Source organism: Oncorhynchus gorbuscha, linkage group LG13 (assembly GCF_021184085.1).
Source record: "Oncorhynchus gorbuscha isolate QuinsamMale2020 ecotype Even-year linkage group LG13, OgorEven_v1.0, whole genome shotgun sequence".
Taxonomy (NCBI): Eukaryota; Metazoa; Chordata; class Actinopteri; order Salmoniformes; family Salmonidae; genus Oncorhynchus; species Oncorhynchus gorbuscha.
This window is the reverse complement of record NC_060185.1, coordinates 47,673,105-47,691,803: the sequence shown is the minus strand read 5'-3', so window position 1 is coordinate 47,691,803 and position 18,699 is coordinate 47,673,105.

The following is an 18,699-nucleotide window of genomic DNA, read 5'->3' as shown; positions in this document are numbered from 1 at the left end:
ACCGCAAGTCTCTGCCTGGCAGGTTCCCCTCTCTTCACTGGGATTCTTTGCCTCTGGCCCTTTTAAAGGGGCTGACTCACAGGCTTACTATTGCTCTTCCATAGATTTCACCGCGGTGGTGGCTCTGGTGCGGGACGTAGACTCCACCTTAGTCTTGACCCTCACCGCCAACCCCGGACTGGGGACCCTTACAGCGGTCCCCGAATAGACGGGCGACTCTGGTGGCGCCGGAGTGAAGGGCGTCTCTGGCGGTTCCGGACAGACGGGCGGCTCTGGCGGCTCCGGACAGATGGGCGGCTCTGGCGGCTCTGGACAGGAGGACAGCTCTGGACGCGCTGGACAAGCGGGAGAACCTGGAGGGAGGAGACGGAGAGACAGCCTGGTGCGTGGGGCTGCCACAGGACCCACCATGCTTGGGAGACTTACAGGAGGCCTGGTGCGTGGAGGAGGCACCGGATGGACCGGGCTGTGGGGGAGCACTGGAGCTCTGGTGCACAGCCTTGGCACCACTCCTCCAGGCTGGATGACCACTTTAGCCCGGACCCTCCAGAGTGCAGGCATAGGTTGAACCGGGCTGTGGGGGAGCACTGGATATCTGGTGCATACCACTCGTACCTCTCCCTTAGGCTCAATGCCCACATTCACCCGGCATGGGCGGAGCGCAGGCATAGGGTGCACTGCAACCTCCCAGCGCTCCGGAGACACAGCACGCAGAGCTGGCGCAGGATACCCTGGTCCAAAATGGCGTACCGGAGACCAAACACGCTGACACGGTGCCTGACCAGTACTACGCTTCTTCCGGTAAGCACGGGGAGTTGGCTTCAGTCTATCACCTGACTCCGCCAATCTCCCTGTGTTCCCCCCCCCAAAAGTGTTTTGGGGCTGCCTCTTGTGCCTGTTGCGCTGCCTTACCTCAAATCGCCGACGCTCAGCTTTAGCTGCCTCCAGTTCTTCTTTGGGGGCGGAGATTTTCCCCAGCCTGACTCCAGGGTACCTTACTGTCTAGTATCTCCCTCCCAAGTCCAGGAGTCTAGAACTCTCTGCTCCTTGTTACCACGCTGCTTGGTGCTTTTTTGGTGGGTAGTTCTGTAATGATTGTCGTCGGGAGAAGGAGAAGAGGACCAAGGTGCAGCGTGGAAAGTATTCATAATACTTTTAATGAATATGAATACTTGAACAAAAAACAACAACACAACAAACAAACAGTTCTGCAAGGTGCAATACACACAAAACAGAAAACAACTACCCACAACCACAGGTGGGAACAGGCTACCTAAGTATGGTTCTCAATCAGAGACAATGATTGACAGCTGGCTCTGATTGGGAACCATACCAGGCCAAACACATAGAAATACAACACACAGAACAAAACAGACTGAAAAGCATAGAATGCCCACCCCAACTCACGCCCTGACCAAACAAAAATAGAGACATAAAAAAGGAACTACGGTCAGAACGTGACAAGGCCATCATTGTAAATAAGCATTTGTTCTTAACTGACTTGCCTAGTTAAATAAATTAAAATTCTGCTGATATAAAAAGCTTTTTAAAATACATTTGATTGATTGTAAGTGTGTTTGCTGCGCGGTTGAAGCTACAAACCCATGTTTGGCTCTATCATCCCTTCCAGGCATTTGGGGAGAGTGTACAATGAGCCTGTCATAGCAGATGTAAGCAATATCCCCACATGCTCTGGCAGCTTTCATTGATAGGATAAGTTCTTTCCTCTTCTGGGGTACAGCTTCATGATAGCCCTCGTTGAGGAAGATATACTATGATTATCCTACCAACGGGACATTAACAACTGTAATATCTTATGCTTCACAGAGTAGTGGCTGAACGACGATAATATAGATCTTGAGGGATTTTCAATGAGAAGCTACGTCTGATAAGACAAGGGGTGTGGTGTGAGTCTTTTTGTCAATAACAGCTGGTGGACGATGTCTAAAATTAAAGAAGTCTCAAGGTATTGCTCGCCTGAGGTAAAGTACCTTATGATATATTAAAACTTCTTCAGGATTGGTGGTTCCCCTGCAGGACGGTTGAGCTAACGTAGGCTAATGTGATTAGAATGAGGATGTAAGTAACAAAAACATTTCCCAGGACATAGACATGTCTTATATGGGCAGAAAGCTTACATTCTGTTAATCTAACTGCACTGTCCAATTTACAATATAATATAATATGTTTGAGGAGAGTGCACAGTTTTGAACATGAAAAGTTATTAATAAACAAATTAGTCATATTTGGGCAGTCTTGATACGAAATTTTGGCAGAAATACAATGGTTCATTGAATCAGTCTGAAACATTACACATGCACTGTTGCCATCTAGTGGCCAAAATATACATTTAACCTCAGCTGGAATAATACATTATGACCTTTCTCTTGCATTTCAAAGATGATGGTACAAAAAAATGTTTGTTTTTTCTTTGTATTATCTTTTACCAGATATAATGTATTATATTTTCCTACATTCCTTTCACATTTACACAAACTTCAAAGTGTTTCCTTTCAAATGGTACCAATAAAATTTATATCCTTGCTACAAGCAGATATGATGTTTTAGGTGAAAATTGAAAAAAAAGGTGTCGATCCTTTAAGAGGAAACGTAAAGGCGTTGATCCTTAACATCAACGGGGCTGGAGTGGAGTGGGTCGGGACTTTAAAGTTCCTTGGTGTCCACATCACCAACAATCTATGATGGTCCAAACATACCAAGACAGTTGTGAAGAGGGCACAAAAAAACCTTTTCCCCCTCAGGAGGCTGAAAAGATTTGGCATGGCTCCCCAGATCCTCAAAAAGTTCTACAGCTGCACCATCGAGAGCATCCTGACCGGTTGCATCACCGTTTGGTATGGCAACTGCTCGGCATCTGACCACAAGGCGCTACAGAGTGTAATGTGTATGGCCCAGTACATCACTGGGGCCAAGCTTCCTGCAATCCAGGACCTTAGTCTATAATAGGCGGTGTCAGAGGAAGTCCCATAAAATTGTCAGAGACTCCAGTCACCCAAGTCATAGAGTGTATTCTCTGCTACCGCACGTCAAACGGGACAGAGCACCAAGTCTAGGACCAAACCTGTACCCCTGCACATTGACTCAGTACAGGTATGTAGCCTTGTTATTGTTATTTTACTTTTGTTAATTTGGTAAACATTTTCATAATTCTTCTTGAACTGCACTGTTGGTTAAGGGCTTGTAAGTAAGCATTTCACGGTAAGGTCTACACTTGTTGTATTCGGTAAATGTGACAAATAAAGTTTGATTTAATTTAATTTGATACTTTCCTCTCAAGTTTTTGGCTCTTTCCAGGACACTTACCTTGTCCTTGAACCTCAGGAACTTGACCACTATCGGTCTGGGCCTGTCACATGGGCCAGTGGTGGGTTTTCCAGTTCTGTGGGTGTGCTCCACCTCAATCTTCCTGTGGTCCATCTTCAATATCTCCAAGGTCATTTCACTCACTTTGTTCCCAGACTCCGTCCAGGTCTCATGTGGAGACTCTGCAATTCCATCCACAACTATGTTGTTCCACCTTGATCGTCCCTCGAGATAATCTGATTTCTCTGTCATTGTTATCATGATTCACACACAGAACTGATGTCATCTCTCAATGACTTACAAATTACTGTCATCTTGCCGTTCTCCTGTTTAAACTCTTTGAGGTGACACTTCAGGTCCTGGACCTCTCTGCTCAGGTCGTCAATTATTGTATTATTTGACTCCGCTAGTATTTGGTTAAAACACTTGATGCTATTATCTTGTTGTTGTAACAAATGCGTGTAGATCTATTTTTGTTTGTTTAAAAGATCCTTCATCCGTGATAGAGAGACACCACTGTCCTCATTGGTACTCCCGCCAGCTTAGGTCTTTGTCATGTTATCTAGCAATACAGGTTATTCTGTTACTCCTCACAGTTCGAGACAGGTTGCATGGAAGATTGAAGACAGCAACAAACCCAGGACAATTCACGGTCCCAGACACAATGGCTAACCACGTCATGGGCTGCGTTCAAGCCCTCAAGAAAACCCTGCTGCTTGATATGTAGCTAGCTAGCAGCTAGGCTAGCTGCTACGCCAAACAGCTCCTCAGACCCAGCCTTGGTCGGCAGGATCACTGGTCAGAGAGTAACAGTCACAGCAACTGATGCCAACTGCCTTGTGGGATCCAAACTCAAGAGTTAGCTAGCTACTGAGAAACTTTTTAATACACTTTAAAAACTACAACCTTTCCAAAACAACAAACCGAGCTCTCCCTCGTTCCGCTTTCAACATTACACACTGACTACCACATCCCATTCATCCTTTCCATACCCCAAAGCAGAATTGCTTTCAAAAGAAACTATTTTTAAAATATCAAGAATGAAATAGAAGCCAACACCAGTTACAGACAGTCCTTTCCACCGCAAGGGTAAAAAACAAACAGTGTTTCTTCTACTACCGCCAATGGGTTTCCGCTCATAGACCTGGAAAATAAATACATAAATACATTTATGGATACAGTCAACATCCCACACGTGCATATGAAATGGAAAAAAACATGCGAGGCAAAGTATACTGATTCCAAGTACTTGGATTGCCTGGAATTTGTCAATAACGGTTTTGTCTATTTTGAGAGGGTACAAGAATACAGTATCTAATTTAAATGACAAGTACATACGGGTCATTGTCTTTTAAATACATGAACACACAAGTACAAAAGCTCCATCCAAGCAGAACAAGTGAACAGAAGCCTCGCATTTTTAGAGATCCTTCTTGTCTCTGGGTTCCGAGTCAAGAGCAGTCCCTGTAAACCGCAAGGTAGACACTCCAATTCCCTTTGCAGGGACATCTGGGAGATGCGGCTTTCTCTGCCAAGGTGAATGATGGATGTGCCATCAATGAACCATTGTCTCTCCAAGCCATTATTTTCACCCACTTTCTTTGACAGAAAGTACGTCTCTCATACGGCTCAATTTATCATGTTGGTATCATTTATTCTCATTCCAGCCCACACAAGGAAAAATATGTAGATCATCACAGCAGACACCAGCTGTCATTGTTTTTCTATTAATAATACTCTATAGCCAGCCACATGCATACCCAATCCTGTTTGCATTTATTATTGAAATGTCTATTCTGAATAAAAATCATTAATGTATACAGAATTGGGTGTGCATGTGAGTGGCAAGGCAGTCGTCACCGCAGCTCTAACATAGTAAGGGCATGGGTGTGCCAACGCAGCACTTTTAAAGAGGAGGCAGGCTTTGTTATATGGGGCTGCCCTGGAAACCTCAATGTGTCTTACCCCACTAAAGAAGACTGGCTCAGCGTCACAGCACAGAGAAATATGAGCCCACTGCTGCATTGTTTATGTACTAAAAAAAACATGTGACTGTTATGATGTTTTTTTTAGTTCCTGTCATCACTCTTTTCTTGTATTCTTAGAAATAAACAATACGAGGGCCTCCCAAGTGGCATAGTGCGAGAGGCGTTACTACAGACCCGGGTTCGATCCCAGGCTGTATCACAACCGACAGTGATCAGGAGTCCCATAAGGCGGCGCACAATTGTCCCCGCGTCGTCATGGTTAGGCCCGGGGGGCTTTACTTGGCTCATCGCCCTCTAGCGACTCCTGTGGCAGTCCGGGTGCCTGGGGGCTGACCTTGGCCGTCAGCTGACCAGTGTTTCCTCCGACACATTGGTGCGGCTGGCTTCAGGGTTAAGCAGGCAGGTGTTAAGATGCGTGGTTTGGCGGGTTATGTTTTGGAGGACGCATGACTCGACGTTCACCTCCCGAGTCCTTTGGGGAGTTGCAGCGATGAGACAAGATCGAAACGACAAAATAAAAAATACGATACGTCATTTTGTTAAACTACCACCTCCTGAGCACTTTACCGTTGTTGTTATTGTGGAGTTTCACAAAACAACCGTAATGGCGTTTGACTCTCTAGTTTGTTATTGTTCTCTCTGCTGTAAGTCAATACGCTGTGATAGTAACCGTATATGGATGCATTGGAATGTAGTTGTGAATTAGAAAGCTGTTTTTTGTCATGTTCACAGATTGCGGTGATACGGGGTGACACTAAAACTGTCATTATACCGTAACGACATTATCATTACCGACTACGTTTTCTTTTACAACACCAAACCCGAATGAGACAGACTGCTGCTAATATGAATGGAATTACCTCTGTGTCTTTCATCTGAGCTGAGAAAGGCCTGAGTCATCAGATTTACGACCCCTTTCAGGAAGGAAGCAGTTTGGTGATGACGCTAGGTCGGCGATGATGATGGGGCGCGGCTGCCCGACCAAGGTGTCCTTGACTGGTATCGGACGGCACTAATGGGTATAATTAGCCATGCCCGGTCTAATTGGCACGGTGGCGAGTGAAGTCTAATAATGAGCTAGAATTAATGAGCAGGGAATAATATCTCTACGCTGACTACTAAATGCAGACAGGGTTTGTGGTACTGATGGTACTGATAATAGGAGGGTACAACCACCCAACATGCAGTATTACAGCATCACACAGTGTGTCCGGACTGACATCTGAATGTAACTCTGTTTTTGCTCAGTATAACCAGTGATTTAGATGTCATGGCATGTAACGACGACACCTATTTGGATTATGTGATGTCTGCCGTGTGTGATAGTGATGTTCCGGAGTTCTAAATTGAGCAGCTGCTGAAAAATGAGCTCCTGTATATATTGAGATTTAAATGGTTTTTTAGAGTGAAGTACATCAAAAAAATCAAGAGAAAACTGCAAGACTCAATAGAAGACAAAACAAGGAACAAACCAAAAAGACAGGCTTTTGAAAAATTAACTATTTTTCATAAAATTGTACAGTTATCTTAGCTAGCTGAATTGCTAGCAGAATTGTTTACTTGTTGCTAAGCAGTTGCTAGGGACTCTCCTGGAAGAAGCTAGCTAGCTTACAAAGAATAACAACAAAAAATATCTAGTTAACAGAAGAAAGGAAGACAAAATAAGGACAAAAGAAGGACAGAAGAAAAAGGAAAAGAAAGAGGACAACATAGTGAAACAGTCAGCACTTCTATTGCAACTTGTATTTCGTCGTCCTAACGTAGTCTACACTGCTATCTGCTCAGCAGCTAGCCAGCTAGCATACGTCCACCGTCTACCGAATAGCAGCACTGTAAAAACTATTACACTCAACTGAACGACTTGATTAGTGTAGTGTTAGCTAGCTACATAGTTGTCTTTGCTGTCTTCGTATCCAAGATAATTGTGTAGTTTAGAGCGTGTAGTCTTAGAGTGATTATCTTAATTTACTGAGGTTAGCTAGCCAGCTATTTGTCGTCCTTAACGTAGGAGACACTGCTAGCTAGCCAACAGCTAGCCAACGTCTACTGAATAGAACTTCCGCACTCAACAACCCGGTCACATTCCGCTTCGCTCCACAGGTAGTATCACATTTTTCATTTCATTTCATTTCATTTCATTACAGCACAACGGTTTGATTTGTTTGATCGTAGCTAGCTACATAGCTAGCTACATAGCCGTCTGTGTATCAAAGATAATTGTTGTCGTTCTTTTAACGCAACGTAACGTAATCAACACTGCTAGCTAGCCAGCTAGCCCCCGAATAGCAGCACTGTAGAAACTATTACACTCAACGGAACAACTTGATTAGTGTAGTGTCAACAACGCAGCCACTGCCAGCTAGCCTACTTCAGCAGTACTGTATCATTTTAATCATTTTAGTCAATAAGATTCTTGTTACGTAAGCTTAACTTTCTGAACATTTGAGACGTGTAGTCCACTTGTCATTCCAATCTCCTTGCATTAGCGTAGCCTCTTCTGTAGCCTGTCAACTATGTGTCTGTCTATCCCTGTTCTCTCCTCTCTGCACAGACCATACAAACGCTCCACACCGCGTGGCCGCTGCCACCCTAATCTGGTGATCCCAGCGCGCACGACCCACGTGGAGTTCCAGGTCTCCGGTAGCCTCTGGAACTGCCGATCTGCAGCCAACAAGGCAGAGTTCATCTCAGCCTATGCCTCCCTCCAGTCCCTCGACTTCTTGGCACTGACAGAAACATGGATCACCACAGATAACACTGCTACTCCTACTGCTCTCTCTTCGTCCGCCCACGTGTTCTCGCACACCCGAGAGCTTCTGGTCAGCGGGGTGGTGGCATCGGGATCCTTATCTCTCCCAAGTGGTCATTCTCTCTTTCTCCCCTTACCCATCTGTCTATCGCCTCCTTTGAATTTCATGCTGTCACAGTTACCAGCCCTTTCAAGCTTAACATCCTTATCATTTATCGCCCTCCAGGTCCCCTCGGAGAGTTCATCAATGAGCTTGATGCCTTGATAAGCTCCTTTCCTGAGGATGGCTCACCTCTCACAGTTCTGGGCGACTTTAACCTCCCCACGTCTACCTTTGACTCATTCCTCTCTGCCTCCTTCTTTCCACTCCTCTCCTCTTTTGACCTCACCCTCTCACCTTCCCCCTACTCACAAGGCAGGCAATACGCTCGACCTCATCTTTACTAGATGCTGTTTTTCCACTAACCTCATTGCAACTCCCCTCCAAGTCTCCGACCACTACCTTGTATCCTTTTCCCTCTCGCTCTCATCCAACACTTCCCACACTGCCCCTACTCGGATGGTATCGCGCCGTCCCAACCTTCGCTCTCTCTCCCCCGCTACTCTCTCCTCTTCCATCCTATCATCTCTTCCCTCTGCTCAAACCTTCTCCAACCTATCTCCTGATTCTGCCTCCTCAACCCTCCTCTCTTCCCTTTCTGCATCCTTTGACTCTCTATGTCCCCTATCTTCCAGGCCGGCTCGGTCCTCCCCTCCCGCTCCGTGGCTTGACGACTCATTGCGAGCTCACAGAACAGGGCTCCGGGCAGCCGAGCGGAAATGGAGGAAAACTCGCCTCCCTGCGGACCTGGCATCCTTTCACTCCCTCCTCTCTACATTTTCCTCCTCTGTCTCTGCTGCTAAAGCCACTTTCTACCACTCTAAATTCCAAGCATCTGCCTCTAACCCTAGGAAGCTCTTTGCCACCTTCTCCTCCCTCCTGAATCCTCCTCCCCCTCCCCCCTCCTCCCTCTCTGCAGATGACTTCGTCAACCATTTTGAAAAGAAGGTCGACGACATCCGATCCTCGTTTGCTAAGTCAAACGACACCGCTGGTTCTGCTCACAGTGCCCTACCCTGTGCTCTGACCTCTTTCTCCCCTCTCTCTCCAGATGAAATCTCGCGTCTTGTGACGGCCGGCCGCCCAACAACCTGCCCGCTTGACCCTATCCCCTCCTCTCTTCTCCAGACCATTTCCGGAAACCTTCTCCCTTACCTCACCTCGCTCATCAACTTATCCCTGACCGCTGGCTACGTCCCTTCCGTCTTCAAGAGAGCGAGAGTTGCACCCCTTCTGAAAAAACCTACACTCGATCCCTCCGATGTCAACAACTACAGACCAGTATCCCTTCTTTCTTTTCTCTCCAAAACTCTTGAACGTGCCGTCCTTGGTCAGCTCTCCCGCTATCTCTCTCAGAATGACCTTCTTGATCCAAATCAGTCAGGTTTCAAGACTAGTCATTCAACTGAGACTGCTCTTCTCTGTATCACGGAGGCGCTCCGCACCGCTAAAGCTAACTCTCTCTCCTCTGCTCTCATCCTTCTAGACCTATCGGCTGCCTTCGATACTGTGAACCATCAGATACTCCTCTCCACCCTCTCCGAGTTGGGCATCTCCGGCGTGGCCCACGCTTGGATTGCGTCCTACCTGACAGGTCGCTCCTACCAGGTGGCGTGGCGAGAATCTGTCTCCTCACCATGCGCTCTCACCACTGGTGTCCCCCAGGGCTCTGTTCTAGGCCCTCTCCTATTCTCGCTATACACCAAGTCACTTGGCTCTGTCATAACCTCACATGGTCTCTCCTATCATTGCTATGCAGACGACACACAATTAATCTTCTCCTTTCCCCCTTCTGATGACCAGGTGGCGAATCGCATCTCTGCATGTCTGGCAGGCATATCAGTGTGGATGACGGATCACCACCTCAAGCTGAACTTCGGCAAGACGGAGCTGCTCTTCCTCCCGGGGAAGGACTGCCCGTTCCATGATCTCGCCATCACGGTTGACAACTCCATTGTGTCCTCCTCCCAGAGCGCTAAGAACCTTGGCGTGATCCTGGACAACACCCTGTCGTTCTCAACTAACATCAAGGCGGTGGCCCGTTCCTGTAGGTTCATGCTCTACAACATCCGCAGAGTACGACCCTGCCTCACACAGGAAGCGGCACAGGTCCTAATCCAGGCACTTGTCATCTCCCGTCTGGATTACTGCAACTCGCTGTTGGCTGGGCTCCCTGCCTGTGCCATTAAACCCCTACAACTCATCCAGAACGCCGCAGCCCGTCTGGTGTTCAACCTTCCCAAGTTCTCTCACGTCACCCCGCTCCTCTGCTCTCTCCACTGGCTTCCAGTTGAAGCTCGCATCCGCTACAAGACCATGGTGCTTGCCTACGGAGCTGTGAGGGGAACGGCACCTCAGTACCTCCAGGCTCTGATCAGGCCCTACACCCAAATAAGGGCACTGCGTTCATCCACCTCTGGCCTGCTCGCCTCCCTACCACTGAGGAAGTACAGTTCCCGCTCAGCCCAGTCAAAACTGTTCGCTGCTCTGGCTCCCCAATGGTGGAACAAACTCCCTCACGACGCCAGGACAGCGGAGTCAATCACCACCTTCCGGAGACACCTGAAACCCCACCTCTTTAAGGAATACCTAGGATAGGATAAAATAATCCTTCTCACCCCCCCTTAAAATATGTAGATGCACTATTGTAAAGTGGCTGTTCCACTGGATGTCATAAGGTGAATGCACCAATTTGTAAGTCGCTCTGGATAAGAGCGTCTGCTAAATGACTTAAATGTAATGTAAATGTAAATGATGTGCTACAATGCAAAATGTAGTTTACCAAAGTTCCATCAGTAAGGCTGGTCTGACTGGATCGTCACTTTTCATTCATCTTGTAAACTCATATAATTCCCATCTGGCTCATCAGCATAGCAGGCACTGATACGACAGTGGTTATATCGATAACTCATCAGCATAGCAGGTATTAAAAAGGCAGAGTTTATAATGTTTCCTATTTAGCATAGCAATTCTAAACTCAGCAAAAAAAGAAAGGTCCCTTTTTCAGGAAACTGTCTTTCAAAGATAATTCGTAAAAGTCCAAATAACTTCCCAGCTCTTCATTGTAAAGGGTTTAAACACTGTTTCCCATACTTCTTCAATGAACCATAAACATTTAATGAACATGCACCTGTGAAACGGTCATTAAGACACTAACAGCTTACAGACTGTAGGCAATTAAGGTCACAGTTATGAAAACTTAGGACACTAAAAAGGCGTTTCTACTGACTCGTAAAAACACCAAAAGAAAGATACCCAGGGTCCCTGCTCATCTGCGTGAATGTGCCTTAGGCATGTTGAAAAGAGGATTGAGGACTGCAGATGTGGCCAGGGCAATACATGACTATGTCCGTACTGGCAAAAAGTGCTCTTCACTGACCAGTCACGGTTTTGTCTCACCAGGGGTGATGGTCGGATTCGCGTTTATCGTCCGAGGAATGAGGATTACAACGAGGCCTGTACTCTGGAGCGGGATCGATTTGGAGGTGGAGGGTCCGTCATGGTCTGGGGCGGTGTGTCACAGCATCATCGGAATGAACTTGTTGTCACTGCAGGCAATCTCAATGCTGTGTGTTACAGGGAAGACATCCTCCTCCATCATGTGGTACCCTTCCTGCAGGCTCATCCTGACATGCTTGTTCGGTGCGTGATTTCCTGCAAGGCAGGAATGTCAGTGTTCTGCCATGGCCAGCGAAGAGCCCGGATCTCAATCCCATTGAGCACGTCTGGGACCTGTTGGATCGGAGGGTGAGGGTGAGGGCCATTCCCCCCAGAAAAGTCAGGGAACTTGCAAGTGCCTTGGTGGAAGAGTGGGGTAACATCTCACAGCAAGAACTGGCAAATCTGCTTTAGTCCATGAGGAGGAGATGCACTGCAGTACTTAATGCAGCTGGTGGCCACACCAGATACTGACTGTTTTTTTATTTTGACACCCCTTTGTTCAGGGACACATTGTTCCATTTCCGTTAGTCACATGTCTGTGGAACTTGTTCAGTTTATGTCTCAGTTGTTGAATCTTATGTTCATACAAGTATTTATACATGTTAGGTCTGCTGAAAATAAACGCAGTTGATAGTGAGAGAATGTTCCTTTTTTTGCTGAGTTTATATGGTAGTGTCTATATTGTTACCTCATTAGCGTAGCAGTTGTTTATATGGTAGCGTTTAGAATGCTACCTCATCAGCATGGCAAAAGCATGGCAGTTAACATTGTAGAAACTACCATAGATAACTCGTCAGCATAGCAGGTATTTATATGGCAATGAGACGTTACCTCATCAGCCACAGTGTCACGTCTCTCTTCCTCCCTTACTATTAGCCTGCGTGTGGAATGTCATTTGTCTATTAACTTCAGCCTATGAGCATGGCACACTAACGTAAATCCACCGCACTTGCTGATTCATCTATGGGCTCACTTGTGCAATAATCACTTTCCTTTCTTTCTTTCAACCAATGGACATGAATTTAGGGGAGTATCTCAACTCAAACCTAGTCTCCCACTTGCTGTTTTGTAGCAGTAGTCTTCCAACTGTCGAAGGTATGTTTTGCATAATACAATGACTTGTTCCTTTTAGAGGAGTGGGTGCACTGCAAACATGCAAAATTACATCAATGCAATTTAGGCATCAATGTGAGTGGAGAGAGGGATAACAGACAAGCTAGCATTGGCATGGTGTATTAGTCATGCTCTGCTGCTATCCTACGTCTCTTAATTAAGTTGTTCGAAGTCAAATCAAATCAAGCTTTATTTATATAGCACATTTCAGACGTGAATGCAATGCAATGCACTTCACAGGAAAAAAACTATGAAAATAAACACCAAAATATTTACTACACATCAAACATAAGAGGATAAAAAACTAAAGACAAACAAAAACCGAAAGCCTAAAAAAGCACCCTAAGGAAAAGCAATGCTAAAAATGTGTTTTAAGATCTACTTTAAATAAGTGCACAGTTTCAGGTTCTCTGGCAGACTATTCCAGAGGCTATGAGCTGAAAATGCGCACGATTCACAACTGAATTGATTCCTTGGTTTGGTGAAACACTAATCAGAAGTCTGGCTTAATTCCCTCTGCTCTTTGTGTCATACTCATTAACTGGGGTCAGATCTTGTTTGCCCTTGCAGTCTGTGTGCGTGTGCATGCATCTGTGTGTGTGTGTGTAACTGTGATTGCGTTTCTGCGGCGCCATTGTTATCGAACATTGCAAGCAGCATTCTGTACATCCTGTTTGCTGATCTGTATGTCTCTAAGGGTTACACAATAACTGAAGTGTTAATAGCATGATCTTTTATATAAACAGAGGACAAATGTCACAGTTGTGAAATCATTTCCAGGCCAAACATTAATGTAAAGCATGTGTAAAAAGATGTCGACACTCTATGAACATGCTACGTGGAACATGTGTAGGCTAAATAGCCAGGACTTCATACTTAATCCCATCCATGTCGAAAGAGAACATAGAAAGAGAACATAGAAACAAATCCACAAAAGAAGGGGGAAAAGAACATTCAGACAAAATGGATTAGTCTCTCTCTCATCGGAGCATTAGCTACGCCATGCTTAGAAATGCAAAATGTTTTTCACGCCCTGCCCTGTCAGTGTAGATTTAATAAGACTCTGGCAGAATAAAAGCATTACATTCAAAAGGCAGTGAGGGGAAAATAGAAACAGCATATCATTATCACACGCAGACATGCGGAATTACAAGCTTGTGACAACTGACATTTGACATACTGTTATACATGATGTTGTCCTACACTGATGAAGATTAGGAACTTTGTTCCACAAGTATGACAGCGGTGGAATCTGTAATTGACTTTGAAGCGATTTTGCTGATTATGTTAATATGTGTGTGGACGTGCACAACCACATGTACACAGACAAACATGCACACACACACACACAAGATCTAAATGCAATCTCTCCCCATCTCTCCATCCTGTCATCCCACTGTCCCAGTGGTAGCCAGCCCTTTCATTGCTCTGTTTGGTTCGTCACTGCGTCTCGGATTTCTCTCATGATCCAGCTTAACCGCCCTCGTCTGCACTGCTAATTTGCATGAGACCATTAGCATGCAGACTGGGAGGTCATAGTGTATCTATGCATCTGCCATGTACCAAGGAGAGCGTGCCATATAATTTCACAGATGAATAATGGATAGATCATGCTTCAGGTTAGGGCTTTCGATGAGCCAGTGTCCTACATATGCCTAACACATTCTAAATGTGGGATGTGACCGTTCTAGAGCTGAGGTGGGAGTTGCCTAATATTCCGTCACTGATTAGAATGATCTAGCAGGGCAGAGGGAGCGTGGTTAACACAATCCAGGATGAGTCAGCTATATAGAAGAATAGTAAGAGCCGGCCCCACACAAGCAAAGCATGAAAATGCATTCAGTGTGGAAATTAAAATGTGAATACCGACACCTGCTCTCAGTCCACTTAGTCAGGACAGTGTTGTTTTAATGCCATGTTAATTGATGAGCTTACGTATGTGGATATTGTCTTCAACACATATCCATATTAATGAACTTGAAGGATAAATAAGTACATGTTTACCATGGTGTTCGATTGTACATTATTTTCATAGCGCACTGGAAACATGTAGTGAAGCTTATTTCCTATTCAGCAAGTCTACATTTCCATATTCTCTGACAGTAAGATATAGCTGTTTAAGTCTCTGTCAGGGCTTATTAACTTCAATCACAAAAATAATGGGATTCACCTTCACATCATTGACAGTGTATTATCGTCAATGTCAACGTGAGGTGGATTTCCCACCTCACTCCTGCAGAATACACTGCACATTTAAGTTGAGTAACGTGTATTAGCTTGGTCTAAAATGTGTTTTCACAACACCAGATACGTTTCAGTGTCCAGCCGAAGAATGAGGAATGACTCACTACAGATGTTAAACTGTGGGCAAATAGAGATTGACAACTTGGGCTGAAGAACAAATCAATGTTTTTCATATTAAGATGTTTCTTCCGGCCTCCTCTGTCATCCAGACACCCACCCGTTGATCCCTCCCACTGATCCCTCCCACTGACGAGACATCCATCACTGTCACGCAGAGGAATATGTAAGCAAAGGACTTGACATCCCCTGGAGCAGCAATTGGATTCTAAGCTCTAAACCTATATCACCACACTTGAATATCTCTCCATCCTTGTAAATATAGATCCAATTCTACAAACACCCGGAAACCAGGTCCGGAAGAGCGTCTGCTGTGTGAGAATAAATGATCACAAGATCAGCCCAGGGTTTCATTCTAGTGCTGTTTTTAGTGGACAGGGGAGGTCCTGCGATCACTTGTACAGTACAGAGGTCCTTTTTGAACCCCAACGAGGATTTAAAGGTTGTTTCTGGTGAGCTTTCAGCTTGACTACCCCTCCACCACAGTGGGGAATAAAAGTGGGAATGATGAGAGCCACGTTTCTGCATCAGGGGACATTTTTATTGATAACATTTATTATTGATGTGAACTTTTTAGTGCTATCAGCACGAAGAATAATAACACAGTGGATGGTGCAGGACAAGGGATGGGGTTAGTGTATTTCTGGGATAAAGCTTGGGTTGTTTTCCTGGAACTACCTTGCTGTACAACAACTGTTTTCGTCTGCATATTGGAGGTCAAGCACAGTAGGAGTGAGTTGACCTCTGTGTCACCAGGACTGGGATAGATACAATACAGTCTGCTACTGTATACATATTGTATATAAGGAGGATAGAGCAAACATGTCACTCTCTGACAAAAGCACACATTGAGGAAAAACACTTGGCTGCTGTTGTGTTCAGTCAGTCTTTCATTCAGTCAATTATATTGTCAAATTATACTAGTACAACATACATTTGGTTCGCAAAGAGCTTAAAAAAAACAGTGCCTGTAATTTAAAACTTTTACTTTCATGTTTTGATTTTTTTTAAAGTTACATAAAATGAAATGAAAAACAAACCCTGTAAGAAATTGGGAGACGAGCCCTCTCAATATACTGTTATTGTAATGTAGCTACTCTCATCCGAAAGGTTCCAAGGTGTTTTTGCTATCGTAAATACATTTCTGAAACATAATACCTTGGGGAAAATAAGGAGAGTATAGAAGGAGAATACTTTGTCCAACTCATGAATGTTAATGTTTGGTGCTAATTACAAACAGAATTATCCTGAAATGCTAAGGCTGTTTAATTATAGATGAAAGCCCTTACAGCTCGTGTTCATTTATTTGTTGATTTGTTTATCTCCGAGAGCTCTAAGGCTCAATGTTAAACGTGGACCTTAGCTATAAAAAAAATACAAAAATGATGGTTCTACTGTAGCTTTAGAGGGGAGCTAATGGAAGTGGAACTTTGTGTGTGTCCTGCTGTCATTGGGCTGAGAGCCTAAATGTTTCTCTGTGTTTACACACCTACTGTTGTCGGGTCTGTTGGTATGAGCTGTCACATTTTTGGTACTGCTAAAACCGAGATGGAAAGACATAATTGCATTTTATGCTGTGAAATCAAACTAAGGAACCATCAAAATGCCGGGACAACGTAATCTGCTGCAGGCTTTGGCAAGGAACGTTTATTGAAGGAAAACTGTTCCCCATATTTCCTCAGTTAGGTGGCCGGGTGTAGTTTTCAAGATGATCCATCTCTATCGAGGGAGGAGCTGATTTTTACATATTGTGTATATTTATACCTTCTGAACACATTTTCCTTGTTTGTTCCTCTTTTTGTGTGATTCCTTTGGGGTAGATGTCTTCATTGGTCCTGGTGTCTGTGGAGATGTCTCTCTTCTTTTAGGAGTTAAGTTGATGGCAGGGACATTTTATCTGCTGAGGTGAGAATGGCTGTTCTCTTGAGGAGGCTGTGTCTTCTAGAATATTTTGAATAACTTCTTCTTGAAGATATTGAAGTCTATCATCTTCCTGGCTTAATGGTGTTATGTCCAATACAGCTTTTAGCTGTTTCTTTCTTCTGTAATAACTTTTTGAGTTTTCCCGCCACTGTTTTTTCGTCTTTTCATGTTGCCTCTTTGTCAGATCTGGAGTTTTCCTGATTTTACAATTCCGATTTCGTTTTTTGATATCTGAAACTGGAAAGGAAACATGACATGAAATGAGCATGTCTCAAAACAAAAAATCTTACTGTTATGGACAAGTCATCCTGTAGTAGAGACTGAATAGGTTACAGACTGTGTGTGTGCGTATGCGTGCGTATGCGTGTGCATGTACAGTGTATCACAAAAGTGAGTACACCCTTCACATTTTTGTAAATATTTGAGTATATCTTTTCATGTGACAACACTGAAGAAATGACACTTTGCTACAATGTAAAGTAGTGAGTGTACAGCTTGTTTAACAGTGTAAATTTGCTGTCCCCTCAAAATAACTCAACACACAGATATTAATGTCTAAAACACTGGCAACAAAAGTGAGTACACCCCTAAGTGAAAATGTCCAAATTGGGCCCAAAGTGTCAATATTTTGTGTGGCCACCATCATTTTACAGCACTGCCTCAACCCTCTTGGGCATGGAGTTCACCAGAGCTTCATAGGTTGCCATTGGAGTCCTCTTCCACTCCTTCATGACGACATCATAAAGGTCAGAACCTTTATTTCCTTTGTTTTGTATTTATTTTAGTATGGTCGGGCGTGAGTTGGGTGTGCAGTCTATGTTTTGGGGTATTTCTATGTTTCGGCCTAGTATAGTTCTCAATCAGAGGCAGGTGTCATTAGTTGTCTCTGATTGAGAATCATACATAGGTAGCCTGGGTTTCACTGTGTGTTTGTGGGTGATTGTTCCTGTCTCTGTGTTTTACACCAGATAGGGCTGTTTTTGGTTTTCCACGTTTATTGTTTTGTAGTGTTCGTGTTTAATAAAAAAGATAAACACGAATCAATATAACCACGCTGCGTTTTGGTCCACCTCTACTTCACCACAGGAATACCGTTACACTGGTGGATGTTAGAGACCTTGCACTCCTCCACCTTTAGTTTGAGGATGCCCCACAGATGCTCAATAGGGTTTAGTTTGGGTCTGGGAAATCCATAGGCTTATAGTTTTAGGCACCATAGTTTTATGATGTTGGCTCCCTCTTCTGGTTGCGTGAAGGATAAACCCGGGACTGCTGATGAGCTCCCTGTGGCCTAATTGGGCCTGTCCCCTACTGTCACAGACCCTCCATTGGTGACAGCCTGAATTAGGTGAGAGCCCTCCCAGCTGATGGTTGATAACTGGCCTGGCCCAGGGCCGGGACGAGAGGAACAATTTGCTTTGGTTGGTAATTGGCAGAAGGGCGGAGGAGTGGTGCTTTGTCTAGATGAAGGAGGAATGCTAACTTGTGTAACTGGTACAGAGGCATTGGCTGTCCCCCGTGCTGGCTGTTGACCTCGTAGCCTCCGTGGTCTGTGTGCCATGCTGTACCAGAGGAGCAGATTGGGAAATAAAGGCAGACAGGTCAGGTCCATATGGAGTGGTGATGATGTCAACTCCCTGTTTGTTCCTCTCCAGGAAGGATGAGACCATCCGTGCCTCCTCCAATTCCCTTCCTGCTTG